The sequence below is a fragment of the Triticum aestivum genome, chromosome 3D (genome assembly GCF_018294505.1).
Source record: "Triticum aestivum cultivar Chinese Spring chromosome 3D, IWGSC CS RefSeq v2.1, whole genome shotgun sequence".
NCBI lineage: Eukaryota > Viridiplantae > Streptophyta > Magnoliopsida > Poales > Poaceae > Triticum > Triticum aestivum.
The window spans coordinates 354,912,706-354,932,449 of NC_057802.1; the positions used below are offsets into that span (position 1 = coordinate 354,912,706).

The window sequence follows — 19,744 nt, forward strand, 5'->3', positions numbered from 1 at the left end:
AAGGGTTTCATGGACATGGTAAAAGGGCTACTTGCCTGGTTCATCAGAGCCTTGAAATCTTCTGGTCCTTCTCCAAGTACTCCGTCTACTTCGTCAACTAACGCCGGAAGCAACCATAATAAGCAACACAACAAGGCAGAAAATAAAAGTGCTCTAAAAATATTAATTTGACTTTTCTAGGACATATTTTGTTATATGAACAATAACCAGAGTAGTTTCATTGGAATTGGTTCAGTGGATATTTCTAAACATTTTGATATGATGAAATCAAGGGGTTTATGGATTTGCAAGAAGTGTACAGAAATATATTTTTGAAAAATGAGCAAAGGCACCCATTTACAAAACATGATTTTAGAAGCATCCAGGAGTTGGTTTCACTGGATTTGGAGTTCAAATGATTTTCATATGAATTTGCAAAGTTGACAAATATGAAGAAATGGCTCATTATTTTGTGTGGTACATAAAGTATTACTAAAAATGTTCATAAACTAAGTTATGAACTTAGAAGTGTCTAGGAATTTTAATCATGGTATTTGGATCAACTTTGAGCTCTCTGTGATTTTCTAAAGTTCATCACAGAAATGGAAAATGGGGTTTTGATAAATATGTGTGAAGAAAAGTTTCCTGGAAAAATGTGCAAACAGCACCAAGTGATAGATCATGATTTATGGATCCCCTAGAAATTTGAATCATCAAATTTGGAGTTAATTTGATTTATTTAAGTGCTTTTGAAGTCTACTGGGAAAAAGAAAAAGGGAATGGGGGCTTTACCCTTATCATGCGCGCAAGGCGAGAGATAGGCAACGGGCCGGCCCAGCTGCTCGGCCGCGCGCGGGCTGTCGACTCAGGAGGCGCACTCGAGGGAGTACGCCTTCCCCGAGCGAAGGCGGTGGTAGGCAGAGCCCGTGTCCACTTAACGGGGCGGGGCGAGGCCCACTAGCCAGCGGCTCCGCCTTGCTGGCTGACCGACAGGGGGGCCCGGCTATCGGGTTCGTCTCCCTCCCCCCGCTCGAACAGATCAGCGGCAGGAGCGACTTGCCGTCGCTCGCGCCGGCGACCCAGGCACCTTCGATGACGTTCCACCCACCAGCGTGGTCAGCGCGAAGGAGCGCATCCATCCATGTGTCACAAGCATGCCGGAGAGGACCAGGCCAAGGAGAACGCCGACCGTGGCGGACGTGGCCGATGGCGATGGCGGGCACGGCGCTTCAGCCGTCGGGAGGAGTAATCGGAGTGCGGGGGAGCTCCGCGGGGGCAGTAGAGATGCAAAGTAACCCATAGGTGGGGAGGAGGGGGCCTGGACGACGAGAATTTAGGCGGTGGTCGGCGGCTTCGCTCCCGCCATGGACGAGGTTGGAGGGCGCGAGGAGGGGAGTGGGTCGGTCCAGGGGGTGCACAGGAGGGAGAGAAAGCCAAAGGAGTAGAGAGGGGGCTCCGGGTGGCCTTAAATAGAAGGGGCGAGGTGCACCGTGGACGGGTGCGCCGGCGAGGTCGTTGCCGTTGTTAGGGGTCACGGGGGCTCGCGTGTGCGTGTCCGGGGCGTTTGTAGAGATGGTCTACGGCCAGGGGAAGGGAGAGAACGAGTGGGGAGAGCTCCAGGTGGAGCCACGAACTCGCGCCCGCATAGGCCGAGCCGGGCGGCTCTAGGCACGCGTTGCTGGAGGTGATAGAGAGGGAGAGAGGAGGGGGCCAGCAGGGCTGTCGTGGTGCGGACGTCGAGGGCCTCGACTGGCGCGCTGGGGCGGCCCGAGGTGGTGGGGGAGCGCGGTGTCAACGGTCGGGTGCTTTGCCAGGTGCTCCAGAGCGCGTCTTTGGCCGGCATCCGCAGCTTTTCCGCGCGCACTCGTGCGTCCACTTGTGTCTGGCAGCTGCAGGGGGTATGGGAAAAAGCTGAGGAGAGCCTTGGATGCTCTGGAATGTCAAGGAGGAAGAGAGAGGCCGCGCGCGAGAGAGAATGCTGCTGCCCAGAGAAGAAAAATGGGGTTCTACCCCCCTTAATCATGGCTCCTCGGGCAGGGAAAGATGAAGGAGGTAGAGGAGGAGCAGGTGAGGCCGTGGGATAAAGTTCAGCTCATGGAGATTAGTGGAAGAGGTCAAAAATGGAATTTTGGTAAAGTGGCAGAAGGTGTTTGATGCTTGTTTGGTTAAGCAAATGATCTACATTTGGCATGAGACTCCACAGGGTGAAATGGCACATATAATTAGGTCCTTCAACCAATTTTGAGCTCATTTGGGCAAAGTTGCCAATGCAACTTTTGTAAACCCTAGAAATTAGCAGAAATGGACTTTCCAAGATTTAGTGATGCAAATCTATTCTCCTTGATTCACCACTTAGTGTAGTGTCATCATTTTAGGTTCTGAACATGTCCACAAAACTTGAGATCAAAAGGAGAAAGTTGCCAATGTAAAGTTGTTCAAACTTGGTTCTGGACAGGAAGGGTTTTGGGGCACTTTGATCAAGTTAACTTGTTCTCCAACTTGTGCCACTTGGTCTAGATGCATTATTACACCATTTGAGCATGTGCACCATGTTTGAGAGCATTTGGACATGTTTGACAGTGCAAAGTTGTTCAAACTTGAAAAAGGACAGATGTGGTTTTGAGAGGGTTTCATGGGGTTATACTGTTCTTCATGACATGAGACTTGGCAAGATCATCAAACATGTCATATGTGACATGCTATAATTTTCTTGGAATATTTTTGGGGAATATTTCCTTTGTAAATACTTCAAAAGCTTGAAATATCCAGAAAGGGTTTTTGAGGGATTTGACCAATATTTTGAACATGACCATGTGTTGAAACTCTTATATATGTACAATATATGTCCACTGAGTTTCACTAGGTTTTTCCCAAATATTTTTAAAGCAATAAAATAATTTTAACCTATTAAAGACCATTTCTGGACTTAAGAAAAAGCCTTTAAATAAAATAGGAAAATAAATTTTAAAATTATATTTTTGTCATTTCTGGGTGTCCTATATCTAATAGGAGTCAAATATATTTTTGGAAAGATTTTTACTGCCCTTAATTAAGTACTTGTAGTGCAAATCTCAATTTAGGGGTTTTTGGAAAACTAATTTTTGAAATTACTATTTGGCCAAATTATTTTTGTAAGAAATTATTTTTATGTCCTATACACATGGCATGATCATTGGGCAAGGTTTTGGATCAAGGAGAAGGAGTATAAGAGTTGGAGAATTTATTTGATTTTTAGAGCACTTGCAAACAGCAGTCAAACATTCAATGAAAGCAAAGACAAAACACTCAAAAGTTTTTGTCAAACCACATTTTATCATGATTCATTAGCTTAAGTGTTGTGTCATGAAAATCAGGGTGTGACATTAACTTTTTCTTTGAATAATTTTGCATTTTCATAAGCTTGAATTCTCCATTCATCGAAAGAGCTAATATCAAATAACCTCTTTTCACCAGCGAGTTTGAAATCATAATTGAGTTCTTTGATGGCCCAATATGCTTTATGTTCTAAATCAAGAGGAAAATGACAAGCTTTTCCATAAACCATTTTATAAGGAGACATACCCATAGGATTTTTATATGCTGTTCTATAAGCCCAAAGTGCATCATCTAATTTCTTAGACCAATTCTTCCTGGACCTATTGACAGTCTTTTGCAAAATTAATTTTATTTCTCTATTGCTAAGTTCAACTTGACCACTAGACTGAGGGTGATAAGGTGATGCAGTTCTATGGTTAACATCATACTTGGCAAGCATTTTACGAAAAGCACCATGAATAAAGTGGGAACCACCATCAATCATTAAATATCTAGGAACTCCAAACCTTGGGAAAATAACTTCCTTAAGCATTTTAATAGTGGTGTTGTGATCAGCACTACTAGTTGGAATAGCTTCTACCCATTTACTAACATAATCAACAGCAACCAAAATATCTGTATACCCAGTAGAGGAAGGAAAAGGTCCCATGTAATCAAATCCCCAAACATCAAGTGGTTCAACAGCAAGTGAATAGTTCATAGGCATTTCTTGACACTTACCAATGTTACCTATTCTTTGACATTCATCACAAGATAAGATGAACTTACGGGCATCCTTGAAGAGAGTAGGCCAATAAAATCCAGATTGCAATACCTTGTGAGTAGTTCTATCTCCAGCATGATGCCCTCCATAAGCTTCAGAGTGACATTTCCGTAGGATTTTTCCCTGTTCATGCTCAGGTACACAAAGTCTAATAATACCATCTATTCCTTCTTTATAAAGATGTCGGTCATCCCAAAAGTAATGTCTTAAAACATGGAAGAATTTTTTCTTTTGTTGCTAAGTAAAGCTAGGTGGTAAATATTTAGCAACAATGTAATTAGCATAGTTAGCATACCAAGGAGTACTATGAGCAACATTTATTGCAGCTAACTACTCATCAGGAAAACTATCATCAATAGGTAGTGGGTCATCTGGCACATTTTCAAGCCTAGATAAATTATCAGCTACGGGGTTCTCAGCTCCTTTTCTATCAATGATATGTAAATAAAATTCTTGTAACAAGCTAAGCCATCGAATAAGTCTAGGTTTAGCATCTTTCTTTTCCATAAGATATTTAATAGCAGCATGGTCGGTGTGAACAATTACTTTAGAATCGACAATATAAGGTGTAAATTTATCACAAGCAAACACCACTGCTAAGAATTCTTTTTCAGTAGTAGCATAGTTTTTGTTGAGCACTGTCTAGAGTTTTACTAGCATAATGAATAACATTCAATTTCTTATCAACTCTTTGTCCTAGAACAGCACCAACAACATAATCACTAGCATCACACATAGTTTCAAAAGGCAAGTTCCAATCAGGTGGTTGAACAATACGTGCAGAAATTAAGGCTTTCTTGAGTGTTTCAAAGGCTTCTAAACAATCATCATCAAAAACAAAAGGAATATCCTTTTGCAAAAGACTCGTAATAGGCCTAGAAATTTTAGAAAAGTCTTTGATAAATCTCCTATAGAAACCAGCATGACCTAAGAAACTACGAATACCTTTTATATCTTTAGGACATGGCATTTTCTCAATTGCATCAACCTTAGCTTTGTCCACTTCAATACCTCTTTCAAAAATTTATGACCCAAGACAATGCCTTCATTAACCATAAAGTGGCACTTCTCCCAATTCAAGACAAGATTTGTTTGTTGACATCTCTGCAAAACTCGATCAAGATTGCTTAAACAATCATCAAAAGACTTCCCATAAACAGAGAAGTCATCCATGAAAACCTCAACAATCTTTTCACAAAAGTCAGAGAACATAGCAGTCATACATCTTTGAAAGGTAGCAGGTGCATTGCATAAAACGAAAGGCATACGTCTATAAGCATAGGTTCCAAAGGGACAAGTAAAAGTGGTCTTTTCTTGATCAGGTTGAGAAACAGGTATTTGTGAAAAACCAGAATATCCATCAACAAAGCAAAAATGTGTGTGCTTAGATAATCTTTCAAGCATTTGATCAATAAAAGGCAGAGGGTAATGATCTTTTCTAGTTGCTTTGTTTAATTTTCTAAAATCAATTACCATTCTATAGCCTGTAGCAATTCTTTGTGGAATAAGTTCATTCTTACCATTAGGAACAACAGTTATACCTCCCTTTTTAGGGACACAATGAACAGGACTTACCCATCTACTATCAACTATGGGATAGATTATACCTGCTTCCAGAAGTTTTAATATTTCTGTTCTTACCACTTCTTTCATCTTCGGATTTAACTGACGTTGGTGATCAACAATGGGTTTAGCATCAGGTTCAATATTAATTTTGTGCTGACATAGAGTGGGACTAATGCCCTTTAAATCATCAAGAGTATATCCAATAGCAGCTCGGTGCTTCCTTAGAACTTTCAATAATATTTCTTCTTCATGTTCTGAAAGGTTAGCACTGGTAATAACAGGATATATCTTATTGTCATCAAGATAAGCATATTTGAAAGTGTCTGGCAATTTTTTTAATTCAAACGCAGGATCACCTTTAGGTGGAGGAGGACCTCCTAGAGTTTAAATAGGCAAGTTGTGTTTAAGTAGAGGACGTTGTTCAAAGAAAATCTTATCTATTTCATTTCTTTCATGCATATGTAAATCATTTTCATGGTCTAGCAAATATTGTTCTAAAGGATTAGTAGGTGGTACAACAATAGAAGCAAGACCAATTATTTCATCCTCACTAGGCAATTCTTTTTCATGAAGCTTTCTACTAAACTTGGAAAGATTAAACTCATGAGACTCATCACCAAAACTAGCACTGACAGTTTGTTTCTCACAGTCTATTCTAGCATTAACGGTGTTCAAGAAAGGTCTACCAAAGATAATGGGACAAAAGTCATCTTGTGAGGAAACAAGAACAAGAAAATCGGTAGGGTATTTTAGTTTCCCACACAAGACTTCAACATCTCTAACAATCCCAATTGGTGATATAGTGTCTCTATTAGCAAGTTTAATAGTAACATCTATGTCTTCTATCTCTGAGGGTGCTATGTCATTCATAATTTCTTGATATAAGGTGTAAGGAATAGCACTCACACTAGCACCTATGTCACATAAACCATGATAACAGTGATCTCCTATTTTAACTGAGACAACGGGAATGCCAACAACAGGTCTATGTTTATCCTTTTTATCAGGTTTGGCAATTCTAGCATCTTCTTCACAGAAGTAAATAACATGCCCATCTACATTTTCTTCTAAGAGATCCTTAACCATAGCAATACTAGGTTCTACTTTTATTTGTTCATCAGGTTTAGGTGTTCTGATGTAGCTTTTGTTTACCACAGTTGAAACTTTAGCATGTTCCTTTATCCTAACAGGGAAAGGTGGTTTCTCAATATGAGCAGAAGGAACAACTGGATCAACATTGTAAAGTATAGTTTGTTCTTTAACTGGTACCGGTTCTTTGATTTCTTATTTAATAGGTGGGTGATATTTAAACCACTCCTCTTTAGGGAGATCAACATGAGTAGCAAATGATTCACAGAAGGAAGCTACTATCTCAGAGTCAAGTCCATATTTAATGATAAACCTTTGAAAAGCATCGGTATTCATAAAAGATTTAACACAATCATACTTAAGTTTAATACCTAACTCTTTACCTTCGTCGAGTTCCCAATCTTCAGAGTTGTGTTTAATTCTTTCCAAAAGATCCCACTAGAATTCAATAGTCTTCTTCATAAAAGAACCATCACAAGAAGTATCAAGCATGGTTTGATCATTACGAGAAAGCCGAGCATAGAAGTTCTGGATAATAATTTCTCTTGAGAGCTCATGATTGGAGCATGAATATAACATTGACTTAAGCCTCCCCGGAGCTAGAGCGATACTTTCTCCTTCACGAGGCCAAAATATATATATATATATATATATAATTCCGATCACGATGAACTAGATGCATAGGATAATTTTTTTGATGAAACTCCAATTTCAAACGATTCCAATTCCAAGATCCAATATCATCGCATAGCCTATACCATGCCAATGATTTTCCCTTCAAAGATAAAGGGAAAACCTTTTTCATAACTTCATCCCCGGATAAACCTCCAAGCTTGAACAATCCACAAATTTGTTCTACATATATCAAGTGCATATCAGGATGTTCGGTTCCATCTCCTGCATAAGGATTAGGTAGCAGTTGTTCTATCATACCCGAAGGAATTTCATATTCAATATTTTCAGTAGGTGCAGTAGGTTGAGGGGTAGCTAATTGTGGTTCCGGCCGAGGTGAAGATACCCCGAACAAACCCCTCAAAGATTGTTTTCCATAATAACACGTGACAATAAATGTCAGCACACTATATAAATGTTTCCTTACCAAATTCCACTTACCAAAGGCGCTTCACTCCCTCGCAACGGTGCCAGAAAATAGCCTTGATAACCCACAAGTATATGGGATCAATTGTAGCTCTTTTCGATAAGTAAGAGAGTCGAACCCAATGAGGAGCAGAAGGAAATGACAAGTGGTTTTCAGCAAGGTAATGTCTGCAAGTGTTGAAATTATAAGTAGCAGAGTAGTTTGATAGGAAAGTAATTTGTAACGAGCAAGTAACGGTAGTAGTAACAAAAGTGCAGCAAGGTAGCCCAATCCTTTTAAGGCACAGGACAGGCCAAAACGGTCTCTTATGATAAGCAAAGCGTTCTTGAGGGTACACGGGAATTTCATCTAGTCACTTTCACCATGTTGGTTCGATTTGTGTTCGCTACTTTGATAATTTGATATGTGGGTGGACCGGTGCTTAGGTGTTGTTCTTACTTGAACGAACCTCCTACTTATGATTAACTCTCCCGCAAGCATCCGCAACTACGAGAAAAGTATTAAGATTAAATTCTAACCATAGCATTAAACTTTTGGATCCAATCGGTCCCTTACGGAATAGCGCATAAACTGGGGTTTAAGCTTCTATCACTCTCGCAACCCATCATCTAATTTCTACTCCACAATGCATTCCCTTAGGCCCAAATATGGTGAAGTGCCATGTAGTCGACGTTCACATGACACCATTAAGGGAATCACAACATACATACTATCAAAATATCGAACACATATCAAGTTCACATGATTACTTGCAACATGATTTCTCCCGTGACATCAAGAACAAAAGTAACTACTCACAAATGATAATAATGCTCAAGATCAGAGGGGTATTAAATAGCATATTGGATCTAAACATATAATCTTCCACCAAATAAACCATATAGTAATCAACTACAAGATGTAATCAACACTACTAGTCACCCACAAGCACCAATATTCTATAGTTCCCGTAACAAGATTGAACACAAGAGATGAACTAGGGTTTGAGATGAGATTGTGTTATTGAAGATGTTGATGAGGATTTCCCTCCCCAAGATGGGAGAGTTGTTGGTGGTGATGATGACGATGATTTCCCCCTCCAGGAGGGAAGTTCCCCCGGCGGAATCGCTCCGCCGGAGGGCAAAAGTGTTCCTGCCCAAGTTCCGCCTCGAGACGGCGGCGCTCCATCCCGAAAGTACTCTCCTTATTTTTTATAGGTCAAAATGACCTATATACCAGAAGATGGGCACCGAAGGTGGGCCTGGGTGAGCACAACCCACCAGGGCGCACCTGGGATCCATGGGGTGCCCAGGTGTGTTGTGCCCACCTGGTGGGCCCCCTCTAGTACTTATTTGCTCCAATATTCATCATATATTTGATAAAAATATCCATGAAGTTTCAGCTTGTTTGGAGTTGTGCAGAATAGGTGGCCGAACGTAGCTTTTCCAGGTCCAGATTTCCAGCTGCCGGAATTCTCCCTCTTTGTGTGTACCTTGCATGTTATAAGAGAAAAGGCACTAGAATTACTCCAAAAGGCATTATTATGGATAAAAACATCGTAAATAACAATAGGAAAACATGATGCAAAATGGACGTATCACTCCCCGGCAACGGCGCGAGAAAAAGTTCTTGATAACCCACAAGTATAGGGGATCGCAACAGTTTTCGAGGGTAGAGTATTCAGGCCAAATTCATAGATTCGATACAAGGGGAGCGAAAGAATATTTGTAAGTATTTGCAGCTGAGTTGTTAATTCAACCACACACTGGAGATTAAATATCTGCAGCAAAGTGATCAGTAGCACAGTAATATGATAGTTTTGATAGCAATGGTAATGGTAACAGTGATAGCAATGATATTGTAGCAAGTGTAATAGTAACAGCAGCAGTAGTGACTTAGCAAGAACAAAATATATGGAAAATTCGTAGGCATTGGATCGGTGGATTCATTGGATGATATTCATCATATAATAGTCATAACCTAGGGCGATACAAAACTAGCTCCACTTCATAAGTATAATGTAGGCATGTATTCCGTAAATAGTCATACGTGCTTATGGAAATAACTTGTATGACATCTTTTGTCCTACCCTCCAGTGGCAGCTGGGTCCATAAGGAAACTAAGGGATATTAAGGCCTCCTTTTAATAGAGAATCGGAACAAAGCATTAACACATAGTGAATACATGAACTTCTCAAACTACTTTCATCACCGAAAAGTATCCCAATTACTGTCACACTAGGGTTTACGGATCATAACACGTAACACTAGTTCAGTAGGTTGAGGAGAAACTCTTTGCTCTACTGGTCGGGGTGAAGATACCCCGAACAAGCCCCTCAGAGGATTACTTTCCATAGTAACAAGTGACAGCAAATTTCAGCACACTATATAAATTTTTCCTTACCAAATTCCACCTACCAAAGGCGCTTCACTCCCAGACAACGGTGCCAGAAAAGAGTCTTGATGACCCACAAGTATAGGGGATCTATCGTAGTCCTTTCGATAAGTAAGAGTGTCGAACCCAACGAGGAGCAGAAGGAAATGATAAGCGGTTTTCAACAAGGTATTCTCTGCAAGCACTGAAATTGTAGGTAACAGATAGTTTTGTGATAAGATAATTTGTAACGAGCAACAAGTAACAAGAGTAAATAAAGTGCAGCAAGGTGGCCCAATCCTTTTTGTAGCAAAGGACAAGCCTGGACAAACTCTTATATAGAGAAAAGCGCTCCCGAGGACACATGGGAATTATCGTCAAGCTAGTTTTCATCACGTTCATATGATTCGCGTTCGGTACTTTGATAATTTGATATGTGGGTGGACTGGTGCTTGGGTGCTGTCCTTACTTGGACAAGCATCCCACTTATGATTAACCCCTATTGCAAGCATCCGCAACTACAAAAGAAGTATTAAGGTAAACCTAACCATAGCATGAAACATATGGATCCAAATCAGCCCCTTATGAAGCAACGCATAAACTAGGGTTTAAGCTTCTGTCACTCTAGCAACCCATCATCTACTTATTACTGTTGGAACACGCGGTACACTAAGCTAGCGCCAAATAAAATTTTCTACCGCGCACCCAAGATCATGCTGCTGGAAATAGATCACGGGGTCGGGTTTACCACTAGACGCACAGTCACCACAAAGGAAGTAGAGTTGGTGATGCGTGTAGCCGATCTCCCGGGCCGTCTCCTCCTCGCATTGCCGATCTCCCGCGAACAGCGAAGACCCGTGAACGGTGATCTCCCGCGAACGGCACCTCGCGGTTCCCTCGAACAGTTCGTCCAAGCACTGTAGCGACCTGACCCAAATGGATCAAGTCTCTGTGCTTAAGTGTCATCCCTGGATCGGTATGCTGACACACACAGTACTCGAGGATTTATAACAGAGGTAAATCACATGTATAAAATAACGTAAATACTATTACCTCAATCCAAAATAGCGGAAGTAACAAGGTTGTGGATTCCCATCAACACCAACGGCAAAGTTGAGTGTAGAAATCGTAACCCTAACGTATCACTTACTCGTCGTAAGATATCCTGCAACATGAAACGTTGCAGCCCGAAAACGGGTCAGCACATGGAATATGCTGGCAAATTCACACCATAGAGAAATGATGAACAAAGGCTATCACTACATGCATATATGGCTGGTGGAAAAGCTCTATGGTTATAATGTTTTTGCGAAAAGCCAATTTTTTCCCTACTGCAAAGGAATAAATTTTATTTAACTATCATGGTGGTTGTGAAACATTGAGATGGTTGACAGCATCTCAATCCCAATTAAGTATCATCATTAACCCAACAATATTAATTAAAGTAACATGATGAGATCAACGGGATAATCCAAGAACTAGATACTCAAGATGTCCATAACCGGGGACACGGCTAATCATGATTAGTTTGTACACTCTGCAGAGGTTTGCGCACTTTTCCCCACAAGACTCGATCGCCTCCGCTTGATTCTCGCACTGCATGATGTTTGAGAAACGGATGACCGAGACACAGTCTTTCAGGAACAATCACTCTTTACTCCGGGTGGACCGGTACACCTACTTTCCCCTACATCTGCTAGCCCACCTCTTCAAGAGATCATGTAACCTACTCAACTATGCTAGAGCCCATAATAGCTTGTGGCTGCACACGGAAGTTTCTAGCATGAATAATCTTATGATCCCTTTGAGCCTGGGTGGCGGTCCTTATACAAACAGACAACACTGGATTCTCCAGGTGCCTCAATCCACCCAGATGTGAGTTTTAGTTGCCACCTTAAGTTAAACCATTATTAACAATCTCACATCTGTCATGAATATCTCTCAAACCCAATCCACGTCTACGAGCATAGCATGGCAATATAAAGCAACGTAGAAGTAACTCCCAAGGGTTTGATAAGAAACAGGGTAATAGGTACTACCTCAACTACTTCCCAATACCCACAATTTAATTAGATCCTAATCATGCAATGTTTGAGGAATAGATCTAATGCAATAAAAACTGGGTATGAAAGGGTATGATCAAAGTGTGAACTTGCCTGCAATGTTGATGAAGATGATTCGCACTCAAAACTCTTGATAGATCTACTCGTCACACTCCGGTCAATCTATCGTAAGCAAGCAATGGTAACCACACATAAGCAATCACTCAAAAGATCAGAAAGAACGAGGAAAACAATTCGGAAAACTTCAAAACCAAGCAAATAACTCTTGCAACATAAAACAATTTCTAACAGTACCAAAATTATGTGAATTTGGCCTTATCAGAAAGTTTAGTTCAAGAGCTTCGGTTTGCAAAAAGAATCAACTCAAACGGAGTTACGGAACTTAAGTTATGAACAAAAGAAGTTTGAATACAAATCTGTTTGAATTCAAATTTTAAAACTTTCAAAAACATGTTTAAGTTGTTTTACTGGATAGAGGGGATCATAACGAAGACGTGGGCGTTGGTTTCGTTGGATTTGGACAAACGAGTAAAAAGTAGTGATCGTTTGAAAATCAGGGGCTAATCTGTAAATAAATTATTCACAGATGGGTCCCTGGCCGAAAATAACAGAAAAAGAAAAAGCTAAATAGTGAACGTTCGTTTTCTAAGCCTAACCAGCGGACGTTCGTTGTTTAGTAAAACCTAAAAAAACAGATCTAGTCTAGGGTTTTTTTAAAAAAAAACCAGACTTGAAAAAAACCGGATTGGACCGGCGGGTTATACCGGTTCAGCAGCGGTCCGGCATCGGCGGGGAAATTCCGGCGAGGCGGGGCAGTGGCGACGGCGAGCTCCCGGCAGGGCGCGGCCTCCGGCGAGCGGTGCGGCGTTGGCGGGGAGCGGCACGGGGCGGTGGAGGCAGCAGCGCGGGCGGCGCGGCGAGGGGAGGCGGCGCAGCGGCGACAGAAGGCGGCGGCGGCGTCGGATCTGCGGTGGCGCGGCGAGGAGAGGAGAACAGGGGCCCCGGGGCTGCGGGATTTATAGGAGGAGGGGGAAGGCGGTGGCGTGGAGGAGGGGCCAAGCGCGGGCGAGGCCGGGTCGGGCACGGGCGGCGGCGATGCGTGCTCGCTCAGGACTCCGTCCCAAGCTGGAAGACGAGGCGGTGGGCCGGCTGGGCCGTGGCTTGGCTGGGAGCCGGGCCGGCCCAGTTCGGTCCGCGGGAAAGTTTTTTTTAAAACACAGACAAACAAACAAAGGAAATAAAAAATATTATATAGGCATATAATATATCAAAATTTTTCGAAAAAGATTTTCTACAACATGAACATTTTTGTAAAGTCAAATAAAATCCACACAAATTTGAATAAATCAAACAGTGCTACTGCCTTAATAAAATCCAATAAAAATCATTTTAAAAATACCAAAATGATTTCAAATTTATTTCTCTCCAATTTTCTGATGTAGGGAATCATGTTACCCTATTTTCTGTATATTTTATTTTGGAGAAAAATAATTTGAATAAAACTCAAATAACTCCAATATTGAAAATAATTTCAATGGGACTTTGAATTTAATCCTTTGAAACTCCCAACTCATATTTCATATGTTTTGAAGAAGTCATTTTATCTTCTCTCGTGAAAATCATTGAGTTGCATAAAGTTTCAGAATTGGAAATATTTTCAAATGAAATTCAAATATTTTCAACACCCCTTGTCATTTAAATAAATGGAAGAAGTCATGTCATCTTCTCTCCAGGGTTTTGTGATGAAAAGAATTTGAATTCATGGAGATCATAAAAGCAAAATGAAAGTTTGGGAAAGTCCTTTTATTCCCTCTCATTTAACTTTCAAAAGATTTCGAATTCCACTCACTTTCAGTCAATCAATCAAACAATCAATCCAATCTATCTGTTTATTATAACATTCCAAAATTTAGAATTTTGGGATGTTACAAACCTACCACCCTTAAAATGAATCTCGTCCTCGAGATTCGGAGAGGCTAGCAAGAAATAGGTTAGGGTTTGGGGGTCTTCTCAAAATCCATCGATCATCACAGGGGTCTGGGGTGCTACCACCCTTAGAAGCATGGTTACGGTTCCATCAAAACTCATATACTCCATCCTTATCTTTGACAGTGTCGGTCTTCTCAGATCTTCAGTATAATTCCTTCTCTGGCTCTTCAGGTAGTGGCATAACCTTTACCTCAATTCTTCTGTCCTTTCATCTTGGTAAGGTTATTCCATGACTGGGTCTTCTTAGCTGACGGGTCAGGCGCCAATACTAAACAACTATCGACATCTCCTGGTGGTCAACAATTTATGGTTTCTCCTGCAGGAAATGGGTCTGGGTTGATCCTCACCGTATAACCTACGATTGGCAACAACTGCCGTGTACAAGGGAAAATACTTATACCATTCTAAGGTTCAAACAAGGTTTAATCGTCGTCTCTCTACTATAGGTAAGTCACTCAGATTTACCATCCCATATAGCAAAGCGAATAATAAGAGTAAGTCGGTATGGTGATCAATCCATCCCGCACCCAAATCATTACCTTGTATATGGTTTAGCGAATCTCGCATTCTAACACTCGGTCATCCTCGCAAGCATTGCAGAATTTCTCTTGTCGACGAACCAAGTTCGGATAAATCCATGGATTCTGCAAGCCAAACAAACATCTATCGTTCCTTCCCAACCCTCAGGTTTTGCGTAACTCCTATAAGATCGTCTGTCGATAAAATCGTAACTTCTTCCAGGGTTTTTCCTTCAGCAAGAATGTGCTTGCTTCTTGGCAGGTCCTGGGGCCTGTGGGTTATGGCCCATCTCATCACTTGTAAACCTTGAACTCATCATCGGGCAACTGATCCTTAATCCAACATCCAACTTCCTAGTATTCTTAAATCCATCCAATTGTACTGTCTTCCTTCCTTCTATTGGCACCAAACTAGGACATGATTACTCAGACTCATCATGGAATTTCCATTGATCCATATTTCCAACATCATACCTCCTTTATATCCAATAGTAATTCATCTCTTCATCCTCGGGGATATCCCACATACCGAGATAAAAAAACTTATACTTATGAAGTCCATACTCCACTTCGTGGAACATCATTATCCTTTCCAGGGTCAAGCGTCCTTACAGGGGAATATTGGCCATCTCTGCATGGCACTTCTTCAACTGGGAAACGTGAAACACATCATGAACTCCTGACAGTCCTTCGGGTGACTCCAGCTTGTTGGCCACTTCTCCCATACGCTCCAAAACTCGGTATGGTCCTACAAATCTCGGGGCTAACTTTCCCTTAACTCCAAATAGTTTAACTCCTCGCAGAGGGACACACGAAGACATGCTCTGTCTCCAATTTCATAGACTACCTCCTTTACATCCAATAATACTCCATACCCTCATATTCTTGGGGTATCCAACATATCGAGATAAAACTCATACTTATTTTGTTCGAAATCCACTTCGTGGAATATCATTACCTTTTTCCAAGGGTCAAGTTTCCTCACAGGGTACTACCACCTTTAAAATGCACAATCTTCCATAGACCATATTTCTCATATCCTCGAAAATGGTCAAAATCTTTCTTCATAGAGTAACAACTCATAAAATCCAAATCAATACCAATGATGCTAACTTTATTGATTCTCAAATTATTACAATCTCCTGCATTCCATTACATGCCTCAATCCGACACCTCACTAATAAAAGAAATGTCCACACTACTACTACTATATTTCTCGTTGCACTCAACTATTTGTCACAAGTCTCCGTCTCCTTGGGGCATTCTCTGGCAAAGTGCCCTGCTTCATCACAACGGAAACATATTACTTCTGACATATCTCGGGGTTTCCTTGTGATTATATAGCCTCCTGGGGTCCTCATCTTCCCTTTTGGGCAATCATTGTGGTAGTGTCCTGAATTTTTGCACCTGAAACATGTGATATGACTCAGGTCTCTCTTTGTAGAAATTGGGTTGTTCCTGGGATCCAATCTACTTCTCTTCCTGGACTTTTCCGTTCCAATCAGGGCTTCTATTTCCTGTGGGTCATACTCTACTTCCTCTGTCGGGAATTCTACTAAATCCCCATTCAGACAATTTTGGGAGATGTGTCCTTCTTCTCCACATGAATAGCATGACTTGGTGCAGGGTTTAATTGGTTCTTCTTTGGGTGTGTCCTCCACCTCTTCCTTCATCACAGATTCCTCTAAAATTTCCATGAGGGCTCTTTTCATTGCTTCTTTCTTCTGCTGGATGGTCCTTTGTACCATGGGGTAGATGTGACACTGAGCAGGGTAGTGGGTAGTCCCTTCACACAAGAAACAAGTGATCTGCCTAGTTGGGCATTCTTCAGCTGGGTGACTTCCTTCACAATTAGGGCATTCATCCTTGTGTTCCTTATGGTTGTGTCCTATTTCTCCACAAGGCTTGTATGCACAAGGTTTCTTCATATCCTTTCCATAAGGCTTCAATTTCTGGGACACAAGACGAGATCTTTGTAGAGTCCACTTAAATTCTTTCCAAGTGGTTACTCCTTGCCATCCATTGATGGTTTGGTACATCCTCCACCAAGTAGCAGCACCTCTTTCAAAACATTGAAGAGCATGCCGGGTCATATCCTTTCCGACTATAGGGTTATTCTTCATGTGATCCTCCATGTTCTGAATCCATCGGTCCGTCTCCAATTGACTCATCGGTCCAGAAAATACAAGCTCATCTCCATTCATCCTCTATTGGGTCCATGGGTTTGGGGTGAGATAAGAGAGGTCGAGAGGGATACACACAATACAAACAATAGTTTTGAAAAGAAAGATTTTATTGTGGCTGTCGGAAAAACAACAAACAAATGACAGCTCACAAACGTCGCATCTAACGTAGGTATAACAGGGGTTTGGTCTTCTAAAGGTCAAAAAGTCTTCAACGTCGCCAAACTCTTCAAGTCTTGTTAATGTCTCCGATGGCTTCTTCCAATCATGCTTGTCCAATCATGTTCTTTTGCCAAATCATCTCTGTTGACGCAAAGTCTCTCGTGACGTCCTTTATATTTCTGGAGTTGCGCTCCAACTTCTGGGTCTCAACATCCTTGACATGAACCATGATCCTACTGTCCTTCAGTTCTTGACGAGTCTCCGTTATCTCGAGGTTTTGCTTTCCCAGCTTGGCTACTTTCAGTTTCTGCGTCCTGAGTTCTTCACGAAACACTTCTTTGTCAAATACAGCTTCCTGCAGGTCCATTCTAAACTTCTTGATGTAATACTCCGGATCCTGGTGATACACCGGTCTAAAGTTAAAACTTCATCTTGCTGATAGGTGCTCCATCAGCCTTCTACCATCCAATCCTTCCATGCATATGCATACTTAACTCAACACGGTGACAATATGATAAGCGGGCGATAACCTCATGGGTATCCGTGTTTCTGCTCTTGTCATTACCATGAGCTATCATTCCATAGTTGATATCTCCTGCCTTAGGGTTTCCTTGACAAAACTTTGAGTTTCTAACTCTCCATGTTTCGGTCTTTCTCCGATACACCTTGCTCTCGAGTATTGACAGCTTCCATAGTCTGCCAAGTTCCATAAGGGTAACCTTCCTAGGTCATACACATCTGGCAATTCTTCAGAGCAACCGTTGTAGTTTCCATTATCATAATGCGCGGTAAAATCGTCTTCATTCCGAATGGTCTTAGTTGTCCGATATCCTGTACTTCTTGGAGTGGTCTCATCAGTCGAATCTTCGAGTGGTCAAAAGGGGAAAGGGGTATGGTCTCACTAAAAGGGAATATTTGAATAAGACTCAGAAAAGCAGAGAGGTAAAAGATCTTTTTGAAAAGGAAAGTTGTAGAGAAAAAAAAATCCTATGGGCTTGCCAGTTTCTAGGGTCACGTCCTACAGTCAACATGTGCTCTGATACCATCTTGTAGCGACCCGACCCAAATGGATCAAGTCTCTGTGCTTAAGTGTCATCCCTGGATCGGTATGCTGACACACACAGTACTCGAGGATTTATAACAGAGGTAAATCACATGTATAAAATAACGTAAATACTATTACCTCAATCCAAATAGCGGAAGTAACAAGGTTGTGGATTCCCATCAACACCAACGGCAAAGTTGAGTGTAGAAATCGTAACCCTAACGTATCACTTACTCGTCGTAAGAATCCTGCAACATGAAACGTTGCAGCCCGAAAACGGGTCAGCACATGGAATATGCTGGCAAATTCACACCATAGAGAAATGATGAACAAAGGCTATCACTACATGCATATATGGCTGGTGGAAAAGCTCTATGGTTATAATGTTTTTGCGAAAAGCCAATTTTTCCCTACTGCAAAGGAATAAATTTTATTTAACTATCATGGTGGTTGTGAAACATTGAGATGGTTGACAGCATCTCAATCCCAATTAAGTATCATCATTAACCCAACAATATTAATTAAAGTAACATGATGAGATCAACGGGATAATCCAAGAACTAGATACTCAAGATGTCCATAACCGGGGACACGGCTAATCATGATTAGTTTGTACACTCTGCAGAGGTTTGCGCACTTTTTCCCCACAAGACTCGATCGCCTCCGCTTGATTCTCGCACTGCATGATGTTTGAGAAACGGATGACCGAGACACAGTCTTTCAGGAAACAATCACTCTTTACTCCGGGTGGACCGGTACACCTACTTTCCCCTACATCTGCTAGTCCACCTCTTCAAGAGATCCTGTAACCTACTCAACTATGCTAGAGCCCATAATAGCTTGTGGCTGCACACGGAAGTTTCTAGCATGAATAATCTTATGATCCCTTTGAGCCTGGGTGGCGGACCTTATACATACAGACAACACTGGGTTCTCCAGGTGCCTCAATCCACCCAGATGTGAGTTTTAGTTGCCACCTTAGGTTGAACCATTATTAACATCTCACATCTGTCATGAATATCTCTCAAACCCAATCCACGTCTACGAGCATAGCATGGCAATATAAAGCAACGTAGAAGTAACTCCCAAGGGTTTGATAAGAAAACAGGTAATAGGTACTACCTCAACTACTTCCCAATACCCACAATTTAATTAGATCCTAATCATGCAAGTGTTTGAGGAATAGATCTAATGCAATAAAAACTGGGTATGAAAGGGTATGATCAAAGTGTTACTTGCCTGCAATGTTGATGAAGATGATTCGCACTCAAACTCTGATAGATCTACTCGTCACACTCCGGTCAATCTATCGTAAGCAAGCAATGGTAACCACACATAAGCAATCACTCAAAAGATCAGAAAGAACGAAGAAAACAATTCGGAAAACTTCAAAACCAAGCAAATAACTCTTGCAACATAAAACAATTTCTAACAGTACCAAAATTATGTGAATTTGGCCTTATCAGAAAGTTTAGGTCAAGAGCTTCGGTTTGCAAAAAGAATCAACTCAAACGGAGTTACGGAACTTAAGTTATGAACAAAAGAAGTTTGAATACAAATCTGTTTGAATTCAAATTTTAAAACTTTCAAAAACGTGTTTAAGTTGTTTTACTGGATAGAG

At 41.3% G+C, this 19,744-nt stretch overlaps 1 pseudogene; it reads right to left on the minus strand.

Annotated features, from left to right (window-relative positions):
• The window catches only part of LOC123074644 (uncharacterized), a 50,150-nt pseudogene that overhangs the window by 10,827 nt on the left and 19,579 nt on the right, over window positions 1–19,744 (minus strand).